This window comes from Miscanthus floridulus, chromosome 4 (assembly GCF_019320115.1).
Source record: "Miscanthus floridulus cultivar M001 chromosome 4, ASM1932011v1, whole genome shotgun sequence".
In the NCBI taxonomy this organism is placed as follows: Eukaryota; Viridiplantae; Streptophyta; class Magnoliopsida; order Poales; family Poaceae; genus Miscanthus; species Miscanthus floridulus.
The window spans coordinates 94,314,537-94,321,291 of record NC_089583.1 but is presented as its reverse complement, the minus strand read 5'-3'; the positions used below and the strand labels follow the sequence as shown (position 1 = coordinate 94,321,291).

Genomic DNA, 6,755 nt, shown 5'->3' with positions numbered 1-6,755 from the left:
CCGACATTTGCCATACCTGAAGAAGACGACGCAACCTCCCACGTGCATCTAACATTCAACAGTATTATGGGCGCCTACCATCATCTTGTACCCGCCGGCGTGGGCTGCAAGACTTAGCAGCGAACGTACTCCCTCCCTCTCGCTTGTAAAGCCATCCCCCTTCATCTATAAAAGGGGATGCGCTTTCTTCCAACGGGGATAAGTTGATTCAGATCAATCAAGTTCACTAGTACACAATAGCAAAACCACCAGGTTCAAACCACGAGCACACGCTCGAACACTTAGCACATAGCGGAGCTCCTGTCGCTCTCGATCCCTCTGACCATAGTCCTGACTGGACCTCATGTACCCCCATCTTTCTCCTTCTCGTTTGTAACCCCACTTCAAACTTCGAGCACCTAGGCTCAGAAATAAAGTCACCGACCGACTCAAATTGGACGTAGGGCACATTGCTTGAACCAGTATAAACCCTGTGTCATTGAGTGCTAGGCTACCTCCGATCACAACTGTACGACAAAACTATAAATATTTACGTGCTGGATCACTTTCTGCATCGACAGATCTATTGCAACACTTACATATGTGTTGGTGACACTTATAAATATACATTGCAACTTTGCAAGCGGATATTGAAGGCTATGGCAACTGTTCATATATGTTTGTACTAGCTGCAAACGAATGATTTCTATAGTTCATTGCTACGTTTCTATAGTTCATTGCTACGTTTGATTTGGATTGTTGCAACGCCTATATGTGTAGCTAGGAATAATAAATCATCTAATGAACATTATTTTGCAATATAATGAAAAAATAGAAATTATCTCAAACATTTGGAATAAAAACACTGAGCCATATATTATGAAGCAATTGTTGCGTTACAGTGAGTACCATCTTAAAAATACTGCATTGCAATGAGTACCATCCGAAAAATCAATGGCGTAATTTTTTGTTCACAGCATTCATCTAGGAGTAAATAAAATATACAAAACACAAAGAAGCCATCTACGTTGGCTTGAATCATCCATTCATCACGAGTTCCCATTCATCACGAGTTCCCGTCTGATCAATTCTGCAAGGCAAAAAGAGCAAAACAATATAGTAACTATACACGTGTTAGGGTACAATACTCTTAAAAGAAACATCCATACACTACATATGAAACGATTTAAATGTTATACATGAAAGTCACAACATTATCAAGAAAACTAGTTCCAATAAAAATATAGAAACATGGTTTGAATTAGGTCACACAAACTGTACTATAAAGTTATGACTAGTTCAATCACGTCCTAGTACTCTTGGAAAAGCATTAGGGATTAATCTTCTAGTAATTTGATCAAACCTGCTCTTCTTTGAAGAATAAACATCATATCTGCAATGCCAGAACCACCACTGTGCCTCTGCATCTGTAGATTCAGAAAATTTCTGATGAGCATATTTCCAAAGTAAGCTAGTTATTAATCTTTGAAGTTATAAACGATACATATATAATTCTATATATATAGGTAATAGGAATTAATCATGTGAGGATTCAGATTCTAGATTTACATGATGATAAAATTAATGAAAGGACAATATTAGGGAAGTGTGTTAAGTTTATAAGTACATAGAAATAGGGAAAGCTAACTATTTGCAGGACAGTCAAATGGTGAAGTGAATTGGTTCATCATTTTTAGGACAGTGAAATGGTGAACTGAACTCTCGGGAACCTACACAGTATCTGAAAGGGGATTTGAAAAGGGAGAACCATTCCAACGACCACTGCTATCAAAGTTATTAAGGATGATGGACGCATTGCATCACACTTTGAGTCTAAAAATTCAATGAGTCCACCTTGCCATAATTGCATGTCTGCTCTATTGGTACTCTTTTTAGATGATTCCAACTTAGTTTATTGTAGTTCAGAAAATATGTAGAAAGAGATGTAGAAATTTAGTGAGCATTTCAGCACCTTAAGGTATTTTCGTGAGCATGTGCCAACGAACAAGTGGATTACACATACATGTCAACTTGTCTAGACCAAGATATCATCCTAAAAAAATTATGACTAAAGAACTAAACTGTACAAAGTCTGGGAGATATATTAAAAGTACTAAGACTACAATATTTAGATGTTTTCAGTTCCAAAGATCAATCCATTATTTGTACGTATTTTTTAGAATTACAAATGTCTACTATCAAAACTAGTACAAACAAAGTTTAACTGCACGGATAGAGTGGAAAGCAGAGTTCCACTTTGCACTATTCTATGATAACAATAACGGAGATTGAATTATTCCATAGTCCCATGAGTCAGGAGAATAATATTGTGTCATTGTACTCAAAAGGGTGCAACCGAGAGTACCATAAGTGAGAATGTTTCACCAAGTCAAAACATGGTCAAGTTCGATAAGAGAGATTAATTCTAGTGTCCAGTTTAGAATTACAAGCTGAGATTACTGGAGCTGCTTCTGTGTACCAACAACTACAATGCATCACAACAAGCACGGGATTACATGTTTGAGTATAATTGAAAGCATGGAAGTCATAAACAGGGGATCACACCCGCGGTTACACCTGAGGAGGTCGAGTTTGCCTGGTTACTGCAGCACGGCATGAGAATTGTAAGCGTTGGTACCGCATATGAGTAGAATGAATTAGGATATGTCATTGCTTCATTGTAAGTAACAGCTATAGAATGCCGCATTGCACAATAAAACACAATATCTTGCATAGGGGTATCAGACCTTGCTCAGTAGGAACAAGTGTCGTGTTTACTTTCTCAGTCCGTGGCTTCAAAAAATCTACAGATAATGCAAAAGCAAAAGTTAGGATCCCCTTCAATTCTGAACTGTAGTAGCAGTATTACAGTACAGAGTATAAATCAACAACTATTTAATGAAGGGAATTCAAGGATTGACAATTTGGAAGATTTTTATGTCAATCTGTAACACAACTAAAGTGATAATAGCCAGGACATCGATCCCTTGGCAAGGCCCCCGTGACCACCATACCTCTACCTATGTTTTATTGAAAAATACCAGAAATCACATATCAGAGAACCAGGGGATGAACAATTAAGAGAAAGTAGCCTTGGGGTAGGACCATGGAATTACAAAAATCACTAATTGATCTAGATCACATCCAAAAGAGGACAGGAGGAGAAAATACCTAAGATAAGGCAACGTCAATTTGAGGGGTGGAGATATGTTGCCTTCAGATCTGAGCACGACCTTGTACCTGATTTGAAGAACTCGACAATAGATGGAGTGGCAGGAACAAAACTTGAGGTATGCCTTCATTGATGCCGTGGAGGGGCTTCGATCTCCTTCAGATCTCATCACGAAATTTCCCAAATCCGCTGGTACCCAACTAATAAAGCTGACCACTAGATTAAGAAGGAGGCTGTGAGAGGAAGATGGAGATCGAGCGGGGGGGAGAGAGAGCACTAACTAGAGGAATAGATTGCGGTACGAGGGAAGACCTAGGCGCCTCCGTGCAGGAAGTTGCATCTGGCCTTGCGGTTTGCGGATGGATGGGGAATGATGGGCACGAAGCAACTTGTGAGGAGGGGTGTGGGGTGCGGATGGACGGAATGACCGCAACGCATCAAATTTTCCGTTGCAGGCCATGTGTTGCAAAACAGGGGTTGGTGGCGTAGCCCAATCCCAAAAGCAACGTCGTCTTAGGTGGGGCATCCAGACCTACCCGGGCAAGATCAGGAACCGTCCTTTCGATAGGATTCTACAGGACCTTGGTGAGATCACCTGCAGAACGAAGACAAGCAAGCCACAAGGTCAAGCAAAGAAACGCAAACGTCGCAAAAAAATCGATAGAGCGGACAAGTACTCAGGAGCAAAATACCTTGGGCAGCGCCCGCCATCGCATCCTCTTCGGCTCGCGGAGGCGTGACTGATGGCGCGGGACTCCGAGAACGCGCAGAGGGGGGACGCCCGTCGAACTCCGCATCCGATTCTTCCAAGCGGGGAGTCTTCGCAGGCCTACCAAGCCCTATCAGAAGCGACCTCCTCGCTGCCCGATGCGGAGGCTGAGCCATCACCAGCGTTGGCCTCCACAGAGTTCGACGAGTCCTCACTGAGCACCAACGGCAACGGAGCCACATCAGAAATTACGGCGGCGGAAACACCGCCTAGATCACGAACCGATGAGACCATCAAGTCTTCATCCCCTGCAGCGGCAGAAGCAGCCGCACTCGCCGGCGCCGCAGTAGAGCCTTCGTGGACGCTCTCCGCCATCTCCTCAGCAGCAGGGTCCTTAGCGGTCCTTGCCGACTTCCTCTTTTTTCGCAACAGCCTTCGAGGCTCTTCCTCGACTCGGCCTTTGCCGTGCCGGCAGGAGGCACAGTCGATTTAGCAGCCTTCGCCGCCTTCTCTTGAACAGACTTCGAAACTTTATCGGGTACCTTGGGATCCCCGTAGGTCACCTTCGTCCCCTCAAAGACCCGGTTCAACCGTGGCATAGTCCCACCAATAGCATGGTGGAACACATACTTCTTATAGGAGAGCTCACCAAATATTATTGAAGCAAATTGTTCAACCATGCTCACAAAATCCTCATCGGTCTTGTCTTCGGTGCGTTAGAGGAAGAAGCAGGGGCAAAATTCACCCTCCTCACGGCCAAAGACAGGAAGCTTCATCTTCACCAATTTCATCTCCCGCCTATTCTTCCCCAAAGGCCAAAAGTTGAAAGCAACCATCACCTCCACAAGGTCACAGCCTCCGGAGAAACGACAAGCCTTAGCAAAGGCCGCATCGCACGCCGCCCGATCTTCGTCGATCTCCGCCGGCGGCCTCACACGCGTCGAAGGCTTCATCTCCCCCATAGTAGAAGCAAAGGGTACTTCTTCGCCCTTAGCCCCGTCTTAGGAACAACACTAGGGATCTTGACATAAAACAAGTAACGAGGCCAGTCCTTATCTCACTTATTCTTCTGAGCGTAGGATATGTCCAAACCTCCATCTTTCTGAGACCCCTTCGCCATGAAGGCGCAACTAGCAAACTGGAGCTCAACCTTCACCCTATCGATGTCCACCCGCTTCTGCTGGCGTTGGAGCTCATAATAAGCACAGAAGGTGTCCAGATCCGGAGGCGCACCATATGTCTCACACGCATAACAGAACTTGCTCAAAGTAAGAATCCCGTTGGGAATAAGATGACGAAGTTGTACCTTGAATGTCTCAAGGACCAGGCGAAGGAAATAAACGACAGGGAAGCAAAGGCCGCACGAAAAGAAATCCTTGAAAACCACAGCCTCATTAGGCTCTGGACAGGGAACTGTTTCACCACGAGGAACCTGGTCCTTCCCCGCCGAAAAGCACTTCTCCTTCTCAAGGAGTTTGATGGTGCCCTCCATCATAAGCAAAGGCCCGAAATCCCACGAGTTCGTCGTAGAAACCTTCTCCTTCTTCTCGTGAGAAATAGGAACTAGATCCCCAACAGAAGCTTCGATATTCTCAAGATATTCCTAGGCCTCCGCAAACGCAGACATGCACTCCTCAAACCTCTTCAACCAACAGGTGGCCCTCACTCCGACTAAGCGGGAATAAGGATCGCTAAAGAAAGGCCAGCGGAGGTCTGAGCTAGAAGGCGAAGCTGTAACACCCCAGGTGTTTGCCACCAGTTAAGCAATGGGTTGAGCTCAAACATGACATGTCAAGTGGTGATGACGGTGTCAAGATCAATTCTACAAGAGCGAGCTCCAACTTAAACTTGGGCAACACACCTTTGCTTGCTTATTGGCCCTTTTCAGATATATACCTAAGTAATGTTGAATGTGCTTCTTTCATGTGCCTCACATCAATTTCCACCCACATGGATGATTGGAAAAGTTTCATAAAGTTTGGAATCAAGAAATCACATGAAATGACAAGTTATGTCATCGCCTAAATTACTTTATTAGGTGAATAAGAACATGTAATGACAAACAAACATTGCAACCTTGCTCAAACAACTCTACTTACACTTGTGAATAAAAGTTATGAAGGGTTCATGTTGAACAAGTGGCCAGAAAATGCTCCAATAGATCAAAAATGGTAATTTAAGCTTTATCGTGATGCTACTTTGACTTAGTTTAAACTATGGCTTAGAGTGTTTGTATGGCAGTGGAACCTAAATAAAAGTTGAAGTTTGAGTGGAGTAGAACAAACTTTGTTTTTGGACCAAGAGCTAGATCATCTTGTAAGCAAGTCAAACCGAGGCTCCAACTTTGAATCTACTGCGGTTTTCAGAGTCCGAAAAATTGGCTAAGTCTGGGATGCCTGAATTTCACGATTTCAGTTTTCATGTACCCCTCTTCGTAGCCGTGTATCTCTCCAACCAGGCTGAATCAGACTTTGACGCTTTAAGAAAAGTTATAGATGTCGCGTAGCTCTACAATTTTGATTACTACGAATTGTGCCAAAACTAAGTGGTTTAGAAGTTACGGAGGCACGAAATATGGGTTTCAGTGGTATGTTTGAGGTAGAATTGGAAATTTGAAATTTCTGAACAGTGTCGTCACCGTGCTGGCTGTTCGCGCCGCGTGGCTCGCCTGTGCTGCCCTCGCTGCCACCTGCCGTGCCCTCGCTGCCACCTTGCCGTGCTTAAGTCCAGGACCAGCACCCTCCTCTCCATTCTTCCTCTCCCTTCCTCTGCATTCTTTTTTCTTTCTCCCTTGCTGAGCCAGACACGGCGACCACGGGCAGCCATTGCCGCTGCCGCAAATGCACCGTAGCAACCACGCCGTCCTTCGGTTCCAAGACCTACAGCTGCTCCAAC

At 44.4% G+C, this 6,755-nt stretch overlaps 1 long non-coding RNA gene across 6 annotated transcripts; it reads right to left on the bottom strand.

The window, feature by feature from the left end:
• Positions 1-829: 829 nt before the first annotated feature.
• LOC136550046 (uncharacterized) lies at positions 830-4,359 on the bottom strand. Of its 6 annotated transcripts, none has more exons than XR_010782148.1 (4): positions 3,844-4,359; positions 2,727-3,746; positions 1,343-2,582; positions 830-1,069 (listed from the first exon to the last, which is right to left on the bottom strand). It is a non-coding gene; the product is annotated as an uncharacterized lncRNA (long non-coding RNA). The 6 variants fall into 6 exon arrangements; XR_010782147.1 differs by having other exon boundaries at positions 1,343-2,783; positions 3,151-3,746; XR_010782149.1 differs by having other exon boundaries at positions 1,343-1,406; positions 3,844-4,357.
• Positions 4,360-6,755: the final 2,396 nt, after the last annotated feature.